Raw genomic sequence first — 23,165 nt, forward strand, 5'->3', positions numbered from 1 at the left:
AGGGTACCTTCATGGACCAAGTCCTGGGCAAACTCACAGATCAATGGTTTTAGGGAGGATTTTACTCCTTTTCTCTAACTAAAACCCCATAGGATACACCTATAAAAGCTCAAATTGGAGAAAAATGCTGCACCCTCCCTGCATTAGAAAGGGAGGTTAGCTTAGTGCCACACTATTCCTTTAAGGAACCATGGACGAAAGAAATACAAAGAAAGCTTCAGTCCAAGTGGACTCTCAAGTTCACAGAATATGTCATATGCACATTACTATTTTAGGGCTTTTTTTTTTTTTTTTCTTCTTTTTTTAAATAAATTGCCCTGTGGGAAAAGCTGGCTGCAAGTCAACACCACAGAAACCTAATTTTAACTCCAATGAATACAACTATTTACAAGGCCCCCTTTCTGCAAAGGAAAAACCCTGCCACTGCTGGCAGTTTTGATGTGATATGAACGCATATTTCTAAGACATTCAAATGGACTGGCTTAAAAAAATACTGTGTTTTTACTCATGCATCTTTAATGTTCAAACTGTTCTTGGCAGCTCCCAGTCAGAAGCACTGTCATTCAAAACAAGAGAATGACAGACATTAATATGGAAACATTCAAGCTTTTAACTGAGCCGGAACAACAATTATGCCATCCAATTTTATTTTGAAGATTATTGACCTCCGTCTCTACTAGCAGACAAAATCCAAAAGACAAAGATATAAAGGGGTGTTTAGGGAAAGTGAAATAGAAGGGTTTTGACCATGGTGCCTTGCACAGCATCAGAACCTTCATGTGAAACTAAAAATATCATTGTAGGGGTATCAGGGGATCCATGGTATGACACAACAGTGAATCAAGTCTTTACTACAGGAAACACTAATGCTCTGAAAACACTGTGCTAACACATCAAGGAAACAGCCATCCAAAGGGGAATTTAACATTGCACAACCTACACCACACTTCCCCTAAATATAAATAAATTATATGAACATATGCTCCATACGCTACTCCCAGATGCTAGAAGTGCAAAGACCAATAATGAAAACCAATGCTAGCAGAGAAAAATCTGTTGTTAAACACAACACGCGGGGAGTGTGGAGGGGGAACAGCTTTTAATGAAACAGGTCACAACAGTTTGAAAGAAGCTGACAACAACAGGGAATGCTGGAGCTGACGTCTCTAAGTCTTCCCACTTTTGGTTAAAAATAAGAGCTATAACCCCTTGCAGACAATGCAATTCTGTTTTATTACACATACAAAAGCATGCAGGTTTTTTTCCGAGACAATAAACAGATGGTTGTTTTACGCTCAGAAGGGAATGAGAACAGACTATTTAATGTAGGCATTAGGTACTGCTGATACGCTAAATTATAAAGTACTTGGATGAGCTTTTGGCCAGCTAGGGTGCTATCCCAGCAAAGCACCTTCTGCGGCCGGGTGCACTGCTCATCATGCTTGCTTTCTCAGGAGGAGAGAGAAGAAGGGGCAGGGGGGTCCAACAGGCCAAAGCAGCAAGGGAAAAATATTTTTTAAACACCAGAAAGACTGTTTAAATTTGACATTGATTGTCCTATTTATGAAGATGATCTCCAGCTACACTTGCTTGTTCACACAGTCCAGCGAAGTGATGCCTCTGCTTACCACCTGCTTGTCTGCAATCCAGGTCTGAATGACAGCTAGTGATTTTTTTTTTTTTTTTAGCTAGTGCCAAGGGGAAAAAAAAAAAAAAAAAAAAGGCTTTCCACTAGCCTGAATCGGGCATTTGCAAACATCCTTCCATGTTTGTAGTCCTAGTGACTGACAGTCACCTTACAAACCACAGGGACAAACCCACAGAGTAAACCAAATGGAATTTTCCCTCTGCATGTGCATACGCTAATGCTTCTGTCTGTGTACCTATACTAACGCAGCAGAAATCTCTGTCAAAATCTAAATTATATTTCCAAGTTGCAGCGCACATTAATTTGTCAGGATTTGGAAACTGATTCAGGCACTCGTCTTGTCTAGACTAGACTATCGTAATTCTCTGACAAATGGCATTTTTTCCAGCTGCTTAAACAGTCTTCACAAAAGTACCGTCTCCTTGTGCTTTCTCTCTCTGGGGAGAAACTTGAAAACACTTCTGTCCCTCTCCATTTGCTTCACTTTTAGCCTTTTAATTTATAGGCATGCGCTTGAAATTTCCACACTAACATATATGTGCAAGGAAATCATCAGAAGCCCTAATGCCAAATACCTTTGTGCCTGTGCTTAACGGGAAGCGTGTAAACAGCGCCATGTCCCTGAAGGACATTATTCGTGTTTAAGAACATGACTAAGAACGTGCAGGATCGGGGCCAGAAGGTGCACCTCGTGCACAGGCTTTGATACACACACGGGAAAGAAATACCTGAACTGTTGCTCAGAAAAGCTGCAGTGCAGGCAGCAGTGTCATAGCGCAGCCATACAGGGTGAGAGGGAGAAAAGGCAGAGGTGAAGATGGAGCCTTGCTTCGACGAACCTAAAACCACCTCAGCTGTGCAGTGGTGCAAAGGCACCAGCTCAGCTACCCCTGCCCTTTGCCAGTTCCCCGGAGAGTTAGTGGCATCAGCCAGGGGAAGCATTTCCTAGGCATCCTGGAAAGGGTTTGCATGCAAGAGGTGAGCAGAAGTCAATTTTTCTGTCTGGAAGTCTCTTTGGAAAGTTTTCAAGTCACTGCCAGTGTTTTTTTTTCCAGACTGTCCTATCTAGGCAACCTCTAGGGAGTTTGAATAATTTTCTCATCGCCTACCAATTCAAACGCGTTCTTTACCTCGATATGCAGCTCCAGTGAAGTCTTCCCTAAATTCCTAGCTTCCTTTGAAGACATATCTCTACAATCAGCCTAGAAAGTTTCCTGCTCCTATATGAGATGTCAAACTTTTAAAGCCAGCATTTCTGGCTGAGATGTACATTGCAGCAAAGCTGGAAGGGGGAATCTTTACAAACACCCAGCAAGACAGTAGAAATGCGGTCATCTCCTTTTTTTTGTGTTAGAAAAACCCTACCAGTGGCAGGCAGAACAGAGCTTCACCTTCCAGTAGGTCTGTGAAACAGGTACAAAAGAAATCCAGGCTGGAATGGGGGTGAAGAGGAGGAAACAACATAGAAGCAGTCTCTTGGAATTTTGAGAGTTTGAATTTCCAGCGTGGGTAGGATTACTGCCTTTTGATAAAAAAAAAAAAAATAAAATCAGTTGTAATTGTCTGTAAGGTTGTATTCAACCACCCTGCAGCAGCCTGAAAGCTAGTTTTTCACAAAAACGCCAGTTCTTGACGTGGTCTGGATCTGACCTCACTTTTTCATCAAATAATTCTTTATAACTGGCAAACAGCTTAAGCTGCAGGAGGTGGAGAGCAGTATTTTTAAGGCCAGGGCATCTAGCACCTTGCAAAAACACTGCTCAGGCCCCGTTAAAGCTAAAGAATAATACCATGCATCTTCATTCGGGATGGGATGGCCTAAGCCCTGCAGCTGTCAGAAGGCAGTTGCGTCTCTCCCCTTTCTGCTGCTAAAGAGCACCATGTTCCAGGAGATGACACGTTCTGCAGACGTTCGCAGATGGAGATACGCGGAAAAAAGGGAGTGCTTTAACACCTGCTTGTCTGCACCGGTCTCTTTTTCCCTGCTCCTCTGGCCTGTGTTTGGACACTTCCATTCTCCTCCGGGTGCCTGGATCTCTTGGCGAATTTCCTGAGATAGGCAGTTAGCTGTTTTCTGGGCAGGAGGACGGTAATTGGGGGATATTCCGCTTTTGATGTGTGCAGGGCAATTAAATCCTCAATGAATAGAGAAGAAAATGAACCATTCGGTGTCACTTGAAAGCAGAGATGTGTAGTGCCATTTCTACGCACCAGTGTGAAATACAGAGGGGCACAAGGGCAGAGCAGAGCTCTTGATGTTGCAGCCAGAGCCGCTTGCAGATGCAACGGCACAACAGCCCATTCAGAAGGGAGACTATACAACAGGTCATGAGAAAAACCTGTTGCTCCTGATTAAGTTTGCAAATACTGTATCTGTAGGGATTCAGAGACATGACTGTACCAGATGAAAAGTCTCAACTGGAATTAGGATGAGCAGCAATTCTACAGCATGATCAGGTCTGATTAAGCTAGTATTCACCCAGCAGCTCGCTCTTACTACTTTGTACAAATCATTTAGTTGCTGGTTTTGACAGGGTTTTGCTTACTTTTCAAGTAGTTCTAACAATAATATACCCTGAAACAAACAATGTGTTCAATTAATTAATTAAAAGAACAGATTCACTCTAATATTCACATTTTTGCACCCAACCTTATAAACATTTTCAAGAAGAAAACAAACTGTCCATGGGGTTCATTCCACTGTCAAAAGAGCTAATACAAAGGATTAGGGAAATGTTAGCAAATTCCAATATTTTCTTAAATGCCACAGAGGTTTACGAAATAAGAGTTTAAGGAATATGTAGAAGCAACTTACTCATTAAACAGCAAGGAAATTAGGGGGAAAAAAACCCATAGGATTGTTAGCTGGTTTCTACATGTGGTCTTTTAAGTTACTTCTCAAGCCATGTGTAGTGCGGCATCGCAGGGCAGGTGACACCTTACGTGGAAGTCGAAAGTATGAGAGTCAGCGCTGTGCTGCCTACCAAGAGCCTGAATTCACGCTCAGCATAAGCACCGTCTTTGGAAAGAAGAAAGTACAGCTGGTGATGTGACCTGGTTTTGGCTTTTCTGATTTGAGTTCCATTAAAAAAAAAAAAAAAAAGAAGAAAAGTGAAAAATTTGTTTCAGGTGTCTGATTTAGGAGTGCAAATCCCATTAATTTCTAGCTGCTGCGTGCTTTCACAGATCCTACTCCCAACCGTCAAGACTACAAGTATGAATGTATCTCAGTATAAGATCAGATTCAAATTCAGATATACATAATTCCAGGTATCCAGAGACACAGAGCTAATTGAATTTGCATGTGTGGTAGGATGCCGTGAAAAGCGTGATGTAGCTACCCTTTCCAAAATACTTGTCCCTCTGTAACCAAGACAGTTCTCACCAAACAACTCCTACTATGTCTAGCTAACTTCATTTGTTTTTAAAGCTGCTTCCATCTCCAGCGTTGGAATTAAAAAAGCATCTGCATCTGTTTACAAGTCAGAGCAGAAAGACAGGCTGTGACTACAAGGAAAACACACACGTGGTCAGCTGTTGGGAACAGAAGACAGCCAATTACATAGGAAACACCACTGGGAATCAGCTTCACCACAGCGTAACCGTTCAGAAACTCGTTAGGGTTGGTTTGTAGCGACAGCTTGGGGGCACGATAGCTGTGGAGGGTAAGGAAAGCAGAGCCGTGGTGTGGGAGTCACAAGGCATGCCCCGGAACACCGCAGCTGGGGCAGGTTCTGCTCCTGCCGCAGGGTGCTTGTCACTGGGGGGCTGGTGCTGGGCCTGTCGGAACCCCTGGGAGGTCTCACTGCCTGGGGTGGCGGCGAGGGGAGAGCCAAGGGTGCCAGCCACAAGAGGTGGCTTTGAGTCAACACAAAGCAGAACTGCTACTATAGACAGACGCGATTTACTTGGAAGGGGGAAGGGGAAGTATTTGTTCAGTTCTGTAAGTATTTCAGAGTTTGGGCTTTTAAATGTACATTAGCACTCTTCTATGAGCAAGTATTTACTTTTCCTGTCTAACTCATTTACTTCATTATTGAATCTTACCTATGTCCAAGTGGGTTTATACTTGAACTCTCAACGTACCACTTTAAAACAGTTTTAAGAAGCCTCTCCTGCGCTCCACTGCTTATATATCAGACCCAGAATAAAATCCCTCATTGCATTTTGCTACAATAAATCACAATTCTTTCAGAACTTCTTGGGAAAAGGACCGTTTTTTTTTCCAAGTGTTGCTTTTCCAACGCAGCCTAGGTTTTTTCAGTTGAAAACAATCAAGTTCTATTTTCCAAAGCAATGCAAATGCTTTGTTATGTCTGCCATTCAGGAGAAATACAACCTAAATTAAAATCAATGCAATCTGACTACTTTATTCATATGCTTTTGCGTACCAGAAATGTAACATTCAAAGCTTTCATGTATATACCATGGTATTCAAGTAAAACATATTGTTTATGAGAACAGTGCCCAGAAAAAGCACTGCAAACCCAGTATTTGGTAACATATTCTCCTCATTTCATATTTCCTTCCTTCCTTTAAATAATTACAGAAGTGGCTCAATATTCAACAAACAAATTATAGATTACACACCCAACTTGATATGCTGCATGATATCTTATCCATCAATCTGTTTAAAAACAGCAGAAAAAAAATTCATTACAACATCATTTTCTACGTCCAAGGTGACAAGCTTGTTGCCTATGCCCTACAACCTACCTAAATTTTTCCTGTCAAGTACTGCCAAGGAGGTATTCATAATTTTCCAAAAAAGCACATCTCAAGTGTCTGGTTGTAAAGTTTCATGCACCAGTTAAATAAAATTAGAAATCCAGCCTAAAAGAAATCAAACATGTCACAGACATCTGATATTCCATTACAGAAGTTATTTGGAAATGCTACAGTTTGATGCTATGGTTTCCTTCAATTAATTTAGAATTACCTTAAGAATGTTAACCATCTCACAGCAGCAAATCCCCCATGTGCCAAGCATTTTCCATAAAACCTAGAACTCTTTGTTTATGCTGACTGGGATACCCAGGGGATTAGGTGATCTGTCCATAGAAAGGCAAACGAGAATGATTCAAACCAGTCTTGGAAAAATCCTGGTGCCTCATAATCCATCATAAACACGGGTCTGGAGTGGGAATCACTACCAGGGATTTGTCAGGGCTATCATTTGCCAGTTTACCTGAATACAGGTATTACAGTTTTTGACTCAAAGTACCACCTGAGAGCTACAACCTGCAGCCCACAAGGTGCTGGACTAAACTCCAGTCAGGGGGAGTCTCTGCCCTTTGGGGAGGTGAATCACCTCCTGCCACAGCTGCAGCCTGCTGGGGGTGAGGCCTCCTCAGCTGCTGCTCCTGGTCAGCGCTCCTGAAGTAGGACATCTCACCAGGGCCTCAGGGTACGGTCAGCTGCTCCCCACCAGCTGAGGCACTGCAACTCATCCCATGCAGACTTCTAGCCCCCCGCAAAGGCAAAGCAAGAAGACTTACCCAAACACCCTCTCGCTGCAGATCGCGTCAAGACGAATGGCACCACTTTTCTAAAAGGTCAGGAGCACACATGCGGCTTGCTCCCAAATCTCTGCCGACACAGGGAAACTGGATTGTGTACTGGAGCCCTAGGTCTCGTGTCAGCCAGCACGTATAGTCTATGAACGTGGACTTCTCTCACACACCTCTGTCACATATCTGAGGGGTGACCAATAGACATACACGGGTAGCAAAGGCTCTAACTGTTGAATCTCACGTAAGATTAAAAAGAAAGCAAGTTTGGACTCAGCCGCATGGACTCGGGCTGCCAAGCAACTTGTGTTTCCCGAGCGAAAACACCTCCCTGTGCAAGCAATGGAAGCAAGAACTGAGGCTGACTTCAGAGCTTACCAGGAGGGAAATAAAGAGAAGAAAAAGAAACAAAAGTTTCTTTCTATCTCACGAGGGAAAAGAGGTACGAAGTGGATGATGTGCTCTTGCCAGGAATAATGAACTCTAGAGCACCTAATAAAAGTGTTCAGGGAGTCCTGTGATCTCTAACAGAAAGAGGCTGTAGAGAGATATCACTCTTCACAAATATCCCACAGAAAAATCATGAAGAAAAAGAAGGGAAGCATACTTGTGTTGCAGAGCAAAATGTTCTGGGGCTCTGTGTTTAATTTGGAAGAAAAAATGTCTTGCCAAATAGGGGTAGGGTCATCTTTAGGACACAGGAGTAAACTTTCTTCAGCAGAAGACATTTTTAAGAGAAACTGTTGTATGCTTAAAGAAATGCCTCCACACTGCCGTGGCAGCTGGACAGCCCAGGAGGAGTGAATAGCCATAGCAACTGGTGGAGAACCGAGTATGGTGACTTGAAACAGAGGCTTGGTGGGATGAAGACAGATGGAGCATGAATATCATATTCCAGTGGAAAAATCAGTTTTAAAGTTAGAGAAAAGGATATCCAGCTTACAAAGGCCTGGTGAAGGACTGACAGAGCCGTTTCATAGAATGAATCACAGAATTGTTTGGGTTGGAAGGGACCTTAAAGCCCACCCAGTCCCACCCCGTGCCCCGGGCAGGGCCCCCTCCCCCCAGCCCAGGCTGCTCCCAGCCCCATCCAGCCTGGCCTTGAGCACTGCCAGGGATGGGGCACCCACAGCTGCTCTGGGCAGCCTGGGCCAGCGCCTCGCCGCCCTCACGGGGAACAATTTCTGCCTCACAGCTCATCTGCATCTCCCCTCTCCCAGCTTAAGGCCATTCCCCCTTGGCCTGTCACCACGTGCCCACGTACAAAGCCCCTCTCCAGCTTCTTGCCGGCCCCTGTAGGTGCTGGGAGCTGCTCTAAGGTCTCCCCGGAGCCTTCTCCTCCCCAGGCTGAGCAGCCCCAGCTCTCCCAGCCCGGCTCCATGGCAGAGGGGCTCCAGCCCCCTGACCTTCATTCCATGATAAAAGCAGCGCTGAAGAGTTAGATAACTCTACTAAGAATGTCAACGGCAGAACCTGCACAGACATGAAGACCGATAGGTGCCTGCCCAGAAGGTGATTAACAGCTAATTCACTGGTGTACTTGGGACAAGCAGCAGTGCGGCTGCAGGTGAACAACGCCACACAGCAGTTACGTGGCAGAGCAAAAGCAACCGCAGCCTTGAGCTGGGCAGGGAAGGAACAGAGCGGGAAGCACCAGTGAGGAAAGGCAGGCTGGTCCCAAGCGGTTGAGAGCATCATGAAGAAAACATGTGGGATGCAGCCAAAGTAAACAGGAGACAGAGCTCTGAGGCTGCGGTAGTGGAGGAGGAAGACGTGGACATGCTTAGGAAAGCCATTTCCCACCAGGCTGCAAGGGAGTGGCGTGTCACGCAAACAGCCTTGCAGAGCCAGCGTCTGGGCACCTGTTTGCAGTATCTGCACATCTCTGAGGGAGGTTCCAGGCAACCCAACAAGGCTTAACACCGAGTGAATAAAACAGTAAAACCATTCATTTTCTGGAACTGGCCAAAATTCATCACATGCCATAAGGGACAAGGTGAGAGACCAGCTGTATATACAAGCCCAGATTTTATTTGAAGAAATTTTACAGCAATTCCAGTAGCTGAAAGAGCTGACGTCACGATGCAGAGACAACACTCAGACCGGAGAGAAGCCAGAGGACTTATCTGCTGGTGAAGCATACAGGAAGCAGAAGGTGTGCAGAGGGTACCATGACTGACAGGAGGACAAGTCTGTGCAACTTTAAAAAATCCAGCCCAAGGACAAGCCTGTTCATTTGGATGGAGCCTGTTCATCCACCAGCAACTCAAGGGGATGGCATACAGCAACGAGCCACACGGCAGCGAAACACCAGTCACAGCAGACAGGTACCAACTCAATCAAATCCCACCCCAGTCAAGGCAAAACAAAAGATGGCATGAGCGGCAAGAGAGAGGAGCTCAGCCCAGATGGCACAAAAAGAAGCTAGAAGACACCGCGTCGGCCGCGGCTCCACAAGGAGAGCCACAGGCGGGCTCACCGGAACAGCCTCACACAGTGAGTGTAGCTACACAACGGGAGCAAGACCCACCGACAAAACCAGGCAGCTCACGTGGGGCTGGCTCAGCAGCCGGTGCTCCAGGCAGAGGATAAAGAACAAAAAGAAAGTCACCTTCCATCCACTTCCAGAAAGTCACTTTACAACTGAGGTAAAGCAAGTGCATCTCCTCCTTGGATCCTAAGTTCCTGGAAATGAAAATATTGTCATTACGCAAAAAGGACTACATTTACATCTACATAAATGTGCTAACACAGAGAAAACATCAAGAAAAATACGAGGGGTGGGAAAAACACAGCACATTGTTTAACCTCCTCTTAGAGCAGGCGGACTCCTAACACTTCTGGAAATATGTTTAATTGCACCTAATGCATTAAAAAGGCCTCAGACTTGTTGGTATGGTGGTTGTGCCTCACCTATAGAGAACAGGCACGAACCTCACCAGTTTCCAGCTATTCAGCAGAAAAGAGCTACAACATGGCTAAACTGGCTTGTGTTCATTCCTGCCGACCTCACAGGGAGAATAAATACATTGAACATCAAGAGGAGTCCAGGTATTACTCTAAGCAGAGTCTATATAATTACTAAAAATAGATGCTATGGAAAATCCCTGTGCTTTAAGCCATTGCAGCTTTGGGCCAAATTCCAGAGGCTGTCACAACTGACAATGTGCACGTTTGTTAAGCAGCAACGCAGGCCACATCAAGCTGATTGGGGACTTTATAATGTATGGTTTACTAATGAATTTTAAGTTAGCTGTGCCAAATCAGCTAGTTTATTTGGGCACATTCATGCAAATCGTACGTCGACTTGGAGCAGAAAGAAAATTCTTCAACTTTCCAGCAGCATGGAATAAAGGGGATGTGTTCTGCAAGTTGAGGAGCACATTTGGCACGCTGAACAAGGGTCTTGAAGGCTTTGAGGAGGGTCTGCCACAGCATGATTAGAGACTTTTGCATTTTGGAATGGCTTCTTTAGGGGGGGAGAAAACATTTTCCCCCTGTTACATTTCCTCTATAATCTGGGAGGAAAAAAAAAATGGGGTAAATAATAGAAAATCATTTTTGTTCACAAGAAAATGTCTTTGGAGACCAATGTTGTGTTGTGCCAATTAAGCAAGTGGGAGAAAGAGGGTTTCTGGTGTGCTTTGTCCCAGGCTGCGTTCTGGCCCGGCTCCTGGGCGCTGCGGGACGGCGGGAGGGCAGGGCTGATGCCAGCGACGCCTCCTACCACCCCTGCCATCATGGCTTTCATCCTCCTCGGGGTCTACAGCTACTGCTGTAGGAAGTCAGCCCTCAGACACAGGATAAAAGGCCGTTATGTCAATAAGACTGCACTGGGGCTCCTTAAACTGGCCAACAGCTCTGCCCCTCTTGGCTGCTTCCCACCCTCAGCCCTTCCCAAAGATGTCGCTTCCTCTCCTGGTCACCTCATTGCCGCAGCCCAGCATTAAGCAAACTAGGGAAGCTCATTGCTCATCTCACCTGCTTAAAAGACAGGAAAATCCAGTAGTACCCGGGTGAGCAAGGATCGGCAGAGCAGATACCTGCATTTACAGCTCTGCTTCATTCTCTCTTAGGGCTCTAAGCGCTTAGGCAAGAGAGAAAACACGAGGTATTATTAGGTTGGGAGAGGAGTCAGCATTTCCAAGTGAAAACTTGTTTCGTAAGCACAGTGTAAGCAGAGAAGAAAATCTCATTTCATACAATTTGTCAGTCTCCCTTGATTAAGTCTCAGTTTCTATGTTTTCACCCTCTGTGCTTCTCCATCCCTCTTTCCCCCCTGCTCCGTCCCCTCTCACAATTCCCAGATTGTGCTTTAAACAACAATACCGCAGCTGAAAGGCTATTATGCAGATTCATGAATACATAATTCAAAAATCAAGCTACCACAACAGTTGCTCTTAACTTTTTTAACCCTATTGTCAGCCAAGTGGCGACGTTCAGCTGCGACAGCAGACGAGAGAAATATGACACACGCAGGTTTTCCCACAGCCTTTCGCCCCCTCTCCACGCTAATCCCATTGAGAGCATTTATGCCCGGAGCACAATGCGGGGATCCCTGCCGCGGTCCGGGGACTGGCCGCAGCTCAGCCACCCCGTGCCAGGGGGATCCCCCGCCACAGTTTGGATCTGGGGTTTCGGGGGGTAGGATGAACCTCTTTGCAGCGATCCAAGCCTGGCTGTAGAGGAGGGAGCTGCTGTGTTAGCTTGAACGTGAGAAACATTCATTTTTCAGGCACTCCAGTAAGCAAAGCCACGCTACCGCAAAGATTTTCACTGTAAAATGAAACACCAGAAAAACTACTGAATTCCCACCCCAGTGTTCATACTGGTTTGTTTTTACCCATTTCCTTCCTCCTGCCTTTTCAGGCTAATATTTAGAGAAAGCCAAGAAACAAGGCTTTACAATCAGTGGCTTCTGACAGGAGCTGTGGTGTCCATACCCCTTCAAACCAAAACCAGCTCCTGCAGTTTATGGGATAAATTTGTATATTTTCTCTTCCAATAACATACAGCCCAGGTAGACCTGGGTCTGGGTGACACACTGTCACTGGCAACCTGCCTCTGCACAAAACGCCGCCCTATTAACTTGCCTAACAGCCGAACGCAAGCTTCGGTATCTGTAAAACAGCCCCTCTAATGTAGCCCATAAAAGACTATTTCTGATTAGTGTCAGGGCAATTCAGTGTTCTCAGGACTTTGCAGGGGTTTCCCAGACAGCTCCGTTCTCCTCTGAAGAGCAAAGAATGCTCATCACAAAGGTAATTTTGGCACTTCAATTAAACCACAGTAACTGTGTGCCTTTTTGCCTATTTCCAGCCCACTGTAGTCAATCCCCAGTGCCCTGGAAAGGTCCCGCACAAGGGAATGAGATAACCAACTCTTTAGCGAGTGGATTAATAGGTTGTGAAAAGCCCATCTCTAAAATTTAGCGCAAGCATTTCTAATGGTCTATGGACAAGTGAATGATGGGCTGATTTTTATTAAGTTTCACACAAAGGTGAATTAGTGTCTTTTGCTATGGCAACGGCAATAAAAGGATATAGAATGACTCCGAAAGGTTCTGGCTGGTGGGGGAAATTAGTTGACATTCTGCAAGCCTATTCAACCAGGAAAGGGTTTCATTATGTGCACTTCCCCCAGGTTGATGGGTCCCATCACGTGCTCCCCTCCAGCCCACTGCCAGGGAAGGGAGGAGGGAGCAGGAAAAAGAGAGCTCATCCAGACCCCTAAAATGGTGGGGTTTTGAAAAGAAATCATCCTGCTAAAGGGAGGGAGGAGAACATGGATAATTGCTACTTGCTGAAGCTGCTGGGGCAAAAAAAAAACAAGGAAAGAAAAGCACCAGGTCAAAGCCAGCTTGAGGCTTCCCACTAAGTCAGGCAAAGATCAAGTTCTGCTTCATCAGCTAATTCAGCAAACTGCACACCCCGAGCTACAAGATACCTGGCGTGGGGATTGACTGGAGCTTAACAACAGGAGCTACGTTTTCTGCCAGCTGAAACGCCATGCAAACCACCTGGGACTTGCAGTGCTATGGCTGGTTTCTCAGTAGATGGGCCATATGACGTCTTTCCCTTAAAACCTCAACGCTCCTTTCCATTGATCGCTGTCATCTTCTATAGATCCCACTCTCCAGAGACTTGGGTCAATGACACAAAAAAAACCACCTAGAAAAAAGGGCATCCTCACTCACACTCTGAAGGGAGCACACAGGGAACAAACAAGATATTGAGCATTTAGGCTGGTCAATGTTATATTGCTGGGGCAAGTTCCTACGCCGTGCTTTTGTCCTCAGTGGAGAACCTTGCACCTGTGTGGCAAAATACGTTCTTTCTTTACTTTCAGTTCAAAAATGCCATTAACTTGCCATAAGAACAGGAGTCTGAAAGTCTTGCATGAGCCCATCGAGCACTTCAGCCATCCTCTGCAGAGCCTGATCCAAGATGTTCATTTCTTCCCCGTTGACTCCGGGTTGGGTTAGTCACACAGTCCTGTGCTCCTCATCCGCTGCCACAGCCCTCATGAGGAACTGAGTTCAGTTTCCACTCAGTCATGGAATTGGTGGATAACTCAGGTGGGAAGGGAGGACCTTTGGAGGCCAGCTGATCTAGCTCCCTGTTAACCAATCATTTCCATTCGGCTATTTTTTTAATTTGTAAAAATTCCCTGGTAGTACAACCGTGAACTTCACCTTATCTGTCCTTTTCTTGCTAGAGCAACCGTTGGGTGGCCTCTCACCCTCCCACAACACTCATAGTAGTTCTTTGCACTCACAACCCCCGTTCTAAGGATGTCAGAGCTGCTGGAGCGGCTGATTAAATATCATCTCTTTGTTTTACCGAAGGAAAATAGTGCCTTCAAAGGATGAAGTGGCTCAGTACATTCCTGTTGTCAGGCTTTGCCCCACACATCAGCAACACACCCAGTTGGCCACGTCGCGGCAATCGGAGCATCACGGCGGGTCTGGCTCTGAGGAGCCTTCGCTGCTGAAGGGGACTGGGGACTGCACAGCACTCAGAGCAAAAACCAGCAGTGGGGAGTGACTACGGCAGGGGGAATAAACTGCAAGAAGTGTCTGAGGTCACAGCCTGAAGGCCCTAATCAATAAAAATAAATGGTAATCTTCCCCCAAGGAAACGTTCTGTACCTTTTTATCTCATTTCTTCTGGAGCTGATAAAAGCAGAGGGGAAAGGCATTGACTTTTTGTTACTTATTTACTCAAATGTGCCGTATACTGGCTGTCTTAGCTCCAGCTTCATTGTTGTCTTACCTTACTTGAAATTCTTCCAGACAGTTTGATAAATGAATCGTCAAGTGGTCCAACATCACTTGTTCTTTCTACAGCGCTATCAATAGAATGTGCTTCCAAAGTACAGAGCCCCCAAATAGCAGGGGGAAAAGACCCTTGCAGGATTGCAGCTGCACACTGCATATGTGCTATGTTTATGGAAAGCGTAAACACGAAAAACAGACACATTTGGCTTTAATTCACTTTGACTGACCCAAGGAGTCCTCCCTAGAGATAACACTCAGGTCAGCCCATAAATTTTCAAATAAATGGGCGTGCTTTTCACTGCATGTCCTCTATTTAAAAGCCAGAAACTTGTGTGGGGAAGAATTCCTGAGCAGACATCCAGTAACGCTGACACAAAACTGGTTTGCTCGTGGACCGGTGTATCTGTGGACTATTTCACCAGAGACGCCAGCACAGCACACACCATGGCACACATCAACAGTCTGTCCAAAAACCTGCTTCTATAGACAGAAGGACCTCATGTTACTGGAGGCAAGGGTCAGAGGCTCAGACATAACACAGTGAACAAGATCTTACCCTGCGAAGAGCCTCACTGAAGACAACAGATGAAATCATGCGCTCAGATACCACTCAACGCAGCTATCACAATTTGATCCACGATTACAGCTTCTGGGAAAATGTTCCCACTTCTTCGCTCCACCCAATTTTTAGACAAGTTGAAGGGAATTTGTCATAGAAGAGCAAATTTTTATTTTATCTTAGTTCTTTATAGCAACATAAATGTGGAAAAGCCTGAACAGGTGCCAAAACACGGTCCTATTAATTATAAGCAAAATGGTGTAAGGTTTTAAGTCTTTATAGCAAATCGCAACTCTGGACCACGCCGTCATGTCCTGGCTCTCATGGAGTCCACCTCATCAGAACATTCCTCATGCACTTAGCCTTAAGCTCTGTTTATGCGGTCTGCTAAGCCCATGCCGTGCGATGCGACTGTTCCCTGCAAGAAGTGTCCTTTATCAATTGAGCTCCACTAATTTACAGCGGCCGGTGTTACCTCTATATAGCGCTTCGATGTGTGGCGCCTTTTATTTGGTTTAGTTCTGGCTCTTACTTCACTGACACAGAGAATGACAAATTTGACTTATCATTAAGGCAATGACTGTCATTACGCAATAGAAAGGATGCAAATACAAGATGCCTCTTGTCATGTAAGTAGAGAACTTATTCTGATCCCCTGCCACTATCCTGATTACACAGCACTAACATCCCAGCATTTTTGTCTTTGCTGCATTCAGGGTTTCCTTTCTTTTCTGATTGCCTTTTTGTTGACAATGGTGACAATTTCAGTGTCATTTTAAAAGATGCTCAAGTGGTACCCAATTCAATTCTCTTACATTGCTTTCAAATTTGAGAATCCTAAACTCACTTTCAACAAAGACATTGCTGGAAGCACAGGAGGACGGCCCCGATGTACACCAATTTAACTTAATTCCCCAGACTCAAGCCAACTGCTCCCAGTAATATTCAAGTGAGGAGGTGATATTGATGAAACTCAGCCAAACACAAGAGCAAAATCTCTTTTTTCAATTAGATGTTTTTAACATCTCCAAAGCAGAGTTCCATCATGTGACAACATCTTGAATTAATTGAGCTACGGGCAATCCTTGTTCTTTTTGTGTACTATGAAATGCAAGAAACACAGATGCTGTCTGTTTAAACTGTCAAACAAGTTTCCTGATGGTAGCTATCATGTCTGCTACAGTCTTGTTGGTTTAACAAATGTTGTGAATGCAAAGTTGGAACATGTGTGCAAAATATTCCAAGCTATAAACATCAGAATCATTAAAGGTTTGGTGAAGGTTTGTACCATCACTATGAGAAGAGCTGGAAGTGCTCTGGCCATTTTGCTGAAGGGTTTCAGAGAGGCTTTTCAATTTCAAACATGACCACAGTGACTGTGAAAAGCCTCGTTGCCCAAAGCAGGAGACCCTTACTTAAAACTGCAGGCAACTAAGCAAGTAGCTGGGGCATAAAAAGCATTCCCCTTGTCTTGGTTCAAGTTAACCACAAAAGACGTACTGTGGGTAATTTATGGCTTCTTATTAGTACAATCCCTGAAAAATGGAGGATTAACTCAGCAAGAACATTGAGAAATCTCAGATACCGCACCTAACGGCCAGATGCCATCTTTGCACACACATTTCTATAGGTAAAACTGTTGAGAAGTATGGCACGCACGAGACCTTTATGGGCGAGACACCACAGTTAATACTGCACATGTGCGGCAGGGAAAAGGGACAAGGCCACGCGTGAAAACTTTCAGAAAAAGGGATGAAATCACAAGACTGGTCATTTTACTGAGCCCCTGAAGTCAGAGGCAACACAATTAAGACAAACCATTGAGCTTATAAATTCACATTAACACCCTAGCTTCAACCTTTTAAGAAGCACAAGTGTTTACAGCTTTGCTATAATATATATAATAATGGTTATTTCTCGATCCAGGTTATTTTTATCTCTGGTAAAAGCAAGATGCAGACATTTATTTGTTGCATTTGTAGTACCACCAGAAGGTCCAAGAGATTGTAATTCTGATTGTGCTTACTATAAAATACACTAACAAACAATGGTATAGAGAGGTTTGAAAAGGATCAAGCAGGAGCTGGGAAACCCCTTTCTTGTTATGTTGGAATCAAACTTTTTAATACGTACCCAGTTGTCACTGCACAGCACCAGCAACTGCAGGACTTCTGACGAGGACAGACTGCTGGCTTTTCAAACCACCATGCCATTTCTGCTCGATGCAGAGTAAGAAGAAACGATTACACCCCGTGAAGCCCATTCTGAAGACAGCTCAGGCTCGCTGAATACCAAGTCAGGGAAATCAAATATACTGAATTTTGAGAAAAGTGGAGTCACCTCTGAAGGCTTCAGCAACTACGTAAGGGTAGGAAACCACCCCGCAGCCAGCGGTCTAGATTTCAGAGCGGCTTACCTGCCCCGCTCACGCTAGGTGAGAGCAATCCACGACGGGATTCTGTGGGACTGGCACCGAACCACTTCCAAGTAACGGCAAATTGAAAAATAAGGTGCCCACGGGGAGAGTCATGACATTGTGAAGCCGTAGCTCCAAGGCACTCTGGATCAATGTACAATGTGCTGTTCATAGGACTTAATGAAACAATTACAGCCCTCCCGTTGATTGCCGTTGTTTTCTACCATGAATCAATAGATTATCAACTGTAGATGTCAATGCGCTCGGTTCTTCCCTGGGAGGTCACTCTGCAAGGTAATAATGAAGAACACACATTGCTTGATGAAATATGCTTTTGAATCACTAGCTACCGATTAAATGTCTCAATTTCTAAAGAGTCTAGAGAACTGAAAGATGCTCATATGTGCAAAAGACAAACTGAGGACACAAAAAAACCACCAAAGAAAATGTGGACGGGAAAATCAGCTGCTAAAGAGCACCAAATCTTCAGGCATAAGAAGCATATTCCCGTTTGTAAAGGGGAGGTATGTTTTGGCAACTTCACTCCTTTGGATTGAGTGGGTTTCTGTTAGGGGGGGTTTGCCTTTTCAGGAATGCCCATTTTTTATTTTAGCAAGTCTCATTTTTCTATTTCAGCGTTCTGCTTTTTCCCATTATGTAAATAATTTTTATTTTACAGTAACAAGGCAATAAAAGAAAAATACAGACTTAACATATTAAAAGCAGACCAAAAGAAGATACATAAGCTCCAATCTCATTTCGCCCCACTGGGATTCCTAGAACATCTCTACCCCATTGAACAGGCCCGTGAACACAGGGATGGCCACCTGAAAGAGATAATGATTTGAAGTGTGTCAGTAACGAGTCGGGGAATTGCATGACACCAGAACCTGAAGCAGGTTGGTGTAAACCTGAAGGCTGCACGTTAGTCGAGGTGCATTATTATTCCAGCAGCTTTGCTGCTAGGTCCCACCTGGGGCCACTACCTTTTATCCATGCAAGCGCCCTTCTCATCCCAGCTGAACACCTAAACCCCTGAAGAGCCTTGCCAGACTGCTGCCACGCTTATTTTTGCTGAGGAGGCAGTGTCCATATATCCCCTTATTAAAACTTGGTAAGAACATGCTAATTTAATTCCCGATTGAAAAAGCTGACAGCCTCAAAATGAAAGAGGGAAGCGACACAAATACGGCCGTCTCAGAAACAGCACCATGGCACGTCCCCATTTCACGTAAGAATGGCAATGCCGCTCCATGCAAGTATTTCTAGCAGACAGACGGAACAAGCTGTAGGAGTTATTATAAAGTATACGAGCTCTCAAGGATGCTGACATAGCAAGAAGAGTATAAAAATACGATATACAATAATATAAAATATTATACAATAGTGATATTATAAAATAACCAGAAAATCAAGTGTGCTGATCTGAAAGGCCAGCAAGGGCGAAGTCCCCTCTCAAAAATTTCAGGGATGATGATAATCTCAAATTGAGGACACACACGGCATCTGTCACAGCAAAGCCTCTTCTAAGTTTCTGGACACTGCAGTAATCATAGAGTCATTTAGGTTGGAAAAGAACTTTAATACCAGCACATCCAACCATAAACCCAGCACTGTCAAGCCCACCACTAAACCATGTCCTAAGTGCCACATGATGTGTTTGTATGAAAAATAGTAATTAATTTAAAATTGGGAACCTTGTTTTTTCAACAAAGTCTTTGCTTTCATCCTGAGCAACAGAAACTAATATATTCGCAAAACAAATGGGTAGCAATGCCCTTGGCAATAAAGAAAAGCGTTGCAGTCTCCTGACCTCTAAGTTCACTATTAGAAACCTTATTTTGAATAGTTTTATACCCTGCATTGGTGAGAAAAAAATCCTGGTATCAAAATAACTTATGTTAAAAGGAAAGAGAGTTAAGGAGAAAGAAGAAAAATAGCACACATGGCATTATATTTTTTTTTTAGCTTTCACAATGCACTAGAAACCTCGCCAACACATCTGTTGACAATGAAGATTATTTTTTTTAAGGCAGGTGTGAACCGAGCATTAGCTTTTTAAATAAAATGTTGTGTTTGACTTAAAAATCAGTTGGCTTCTGAAAGGAGAGGGCCTTAGCAAGGCAACGGAGAAGCTGTTAGTAACTGAAAACGCAACTGCTAAGTTAATTGTTGGTGAGCACAACACACACCTCTTGCACCAGAAGGTGCGAGCACACTTTGTTCTTTTTTGGAGACAGCATTTTTCCTGAGATGCACTGATTTAGCTGTTGAAATACCGTTGAGAAATACAGAGCAGCTGTCAAAATGCATGCAATAAACAGTATATCAGATATTATTCTTGCTCCTACTCTACTGCACACAGTTTGATAGGAACAGCATGGAAAGGAATAGCATCAAAAGCATTTCAGGATCGGTAACTCTGCCAGCTGGCCCCTCCTGAAGTGTTCTACGGATCTTAATTTCAGTAATATACTCATAGTATAATGGAGCTAATAAATCTAGTATTATAAAAATCTAGACTGTCTTGAAATAGCTTTTAATCCTGATATTTAACAAATTTGAATTTCATTCAGCTAATGAAGCACAGAACTTTGCCAACCCCACCTGACAATAATTTTTTTTCTGATAACCACAATTAAGAACACAGTAAAAAAATTAAACTTGGAATAAGACGTTACTAAAAGAGACCCAGGAAATCTGGATATTCAGGCGAGAAGTAACATTACTGCTGCAATGAACTTTGCAAGCTGGAACATGCCATCTGGTGGCTGCAGGCTGAGAGCATTTAAGAGGAGAAAAATTATGTTTGCTGGTCTAGTAAGGGTTGGTTCTTCACTGTATTTTACCAAGTATGATAGATACACAGAAAATGCAGAACAGTGTTAAACAGAAGAATCGGTTAGGACAGTGACAATTATTATTTTGAAAAAGCAACATTTATTTGCTGATTTAAAACACCAAAATCATAGAATTATAGAACGGTTTGGGTTGGAAGGGATCTTAGAGATCATCTCGTCCCACCCCGTGCCCCGGGCAGGGCCCCCTCCCCCCAGCCCAGGCTGCTCCCAGCCCCATCCAGCCTGGCCTTGAGCACTGCCAGGGATGGGGCACCCACAGCTGCTCTGGGCAGCCTGGGCCAGCGCCTCGCCGCCCTCACGGGGAACAATTTCTGCCTCACAGCTCATCTGCATCTCCCCTCTCCCAGCTTAAGGCCATTCCCCCTTGGCCTGTCACCACGTGCCCACGTACAAAGCCCCTCTCCAGCTTCTTGCCGGCCCCTGTAGGTGCTGGGAGCTGCTCTAAGGTCTCCCCGGAGCCTTCTCCTCCCCAGGCTGAGCAGCCCCAGCTCTCCCAGCCCGGCTCCATGGCAGAGGGGCTCCAGCCCCCTGACCACCTCCGTGGCCTCCTCTGGGCTCGCTCCAACAGGTCCGTGTCCTTCTCGTGCTGGGGGCCCCAGAGCTAATTACTGAGCAGCTGCCACTAGGTCACCACACTAAAAAAGTGGGCAAATGCCGGAATACTTCAGAAAGCTCAATAACATATCTTCCAAACATGGCTATTTGGAAAGGTAATTGGAGTTGGTTACTTTAGAAAAAAAACAAAACCAAACAACAAAACGGCAGGTTGACTTGGCAACAGTCTTCGAAAACGCCCAGAGCTGTTGCAAAGAGGAACCCCAGGCATCGCTCTTCACATTCAGGTAGGACAAAACAAACCACATTTATTTTAAAGCAATCTTGCAACCCAAAGTATGAAAACTAGCTATCAGGTACTAAAAACTTTCAATAAGAAGGATGCTATTCCCTGCAGGAAATCACTCTAAGGAGGTTACTGAACTGCCATCATTAGAAATCGATGCAAACAGTGAGGTTTGCCCCGTGAGGGATGGATGGCACGTGTGTTCTTGCTCCACTTCAGCCTGGAGAAGACCAGATGAAGCCACGAACAGGTTCTGAAAGTTCCAACCCACCTACCCTCTTCTGCTGCTCTGTAGACATCGAGTGAGAATTTCAATAGAATTAAGGCCATTCCATTCCTTAAATCGAGCTTTTTGCTGTAAATGCAGTACACCGACCTTAATATATCTTTTTTTAATATTCTACAGGGCTCCATTGATTCTTCCTGGACAATGACAATCAGATGTCAGAAACAAAGGGAAACGAATGAAATCTGACACATTGATTTTAAAGCCTGCAGCAGACGACGTTGTAAATAAATCCTGCTTTTTCTGCAGCACAAAGGTTGCAGACTGGCTGTCCCTGTGGACTCCGCTCTCTTCTCACTACTTAACAGACTTTCTAACACTTTCTTTTGTCCTGATAGCAATCTCTCAGCAGGACTTTTGGCAGACACATCTCTTATGTGTCAAAACCAAACTGGAAATAACTGATGGGCTGCACAAAAATCTGATGGGAATAGCTGTAATAAGGAAATGAATAAACATCAAAACAGTAACAGATAACCATGAAGAGATACAGCCAGAAAGCTTCCAAGCTGTCACTTGTCTAAGACAATCAGTAAAAGCCACAGTTTTCAGGGTTAAGATCATTTCATATTAATATAGATAACATTAATATACACTATACTTAGGGCACACGTTAATTTCATCTATTTACATCCCTATTTATTTTCATACTGTTAGAAAACAAAGATGAGCTTTCACAAGATGAGCTTTAAATGTGCTATAAAATGCATATAGTAGATTAATTTGCAGAACAATATTTTATGTAGGAATCCACTGACCACAGCTAACACCTGCATACTCTCCGTAGCATGAGTTACTATTTATTGTACATTTGTTCCTGTAAACGTGTTTTGGCTTATGCAAGGTATTTTAACACCCTCCATTATCTTTGTACTTAAGCAGTTCTGTTCACAAAATGTTCTATTTAGTAAGTGCTTGTATACTTGGTGACTTGGGTCACCACGCTTTTCAAAAAAACTCATATAAGATGAGCTTATTATAACCAACCTAGCCGGTGTTCTTATTTTGTTAGTGGCTATAGTTAACATATACAGTTAACACTGTGTATCAATGGGGTTATTTATACAATTTGTTTTCCACAGTGTTTTTTTATTTCCTCAGTGAGACTAATAGCTGTTTCATAACTAAAGGCAAATCACAGGGCTACTTACCTGATAATGCTCCTCTGACCAGCAGCCACCACCTTTCGTTTCTCTCTGTCACGCAGGGTCATCGCCAACCCATCCTCCGTGTCTTCTCTGTAGCACCTGCTTCAGGAGATGCTCAGGTCTGACAGAGGAACACAGCTCACCACCCTGGCCTCCTAAGGACAGCCATGGAGCCAGTGCTTGGAAACTCTCCATCACTTCAACTAACTTAAGAAAACAAATCATTTGGCGTGTAGAAACATAAACTGGCTTTTTCTTATGCTCAGTATGGGAGATCATATGCAATTAGCTCTGAAGGTGCAGCTTTATAAATATATTGGGTACGATGTGTAGCTACGACGCTTCTGGAAATGCTGGTGATTTCCCTGAAATGTGGTGATGATTTCGACCCTAAATATTGTCTACACCCTTGCAAATGTGGACTCTTCCTGCTGCAAGACTGGGACAGAACAAGCAAGAAGAACCCTCAAAGCTGGGAGGGGGGACAGTGGACATGGAGAGGCAGGTGAGGAGCACCCTTAATGCACATCTGAAGGATCATCTGGGACAACCAGAACGAGAGAGAATTCAGCAATAGATGGCTGATCAAGCTGGTAGCTTCAGAATGATTGCCTGGC

The sequence above is a fragment of the Falco biarmicus genome, chromosome 9 (assembly GCF_023638135.1).
Source record: "Falco biarmicus isolate bFalBia1 chromosome 9, bFalBia1.pri, whole genome shotgun sequence".
NCBI classification, from domain to species: domain Eukaryota; kingdom Metazoa; phylum Chordata; class Aves; order Falconiformes; family Falconidae; genus Falco; species Falco biarmicus.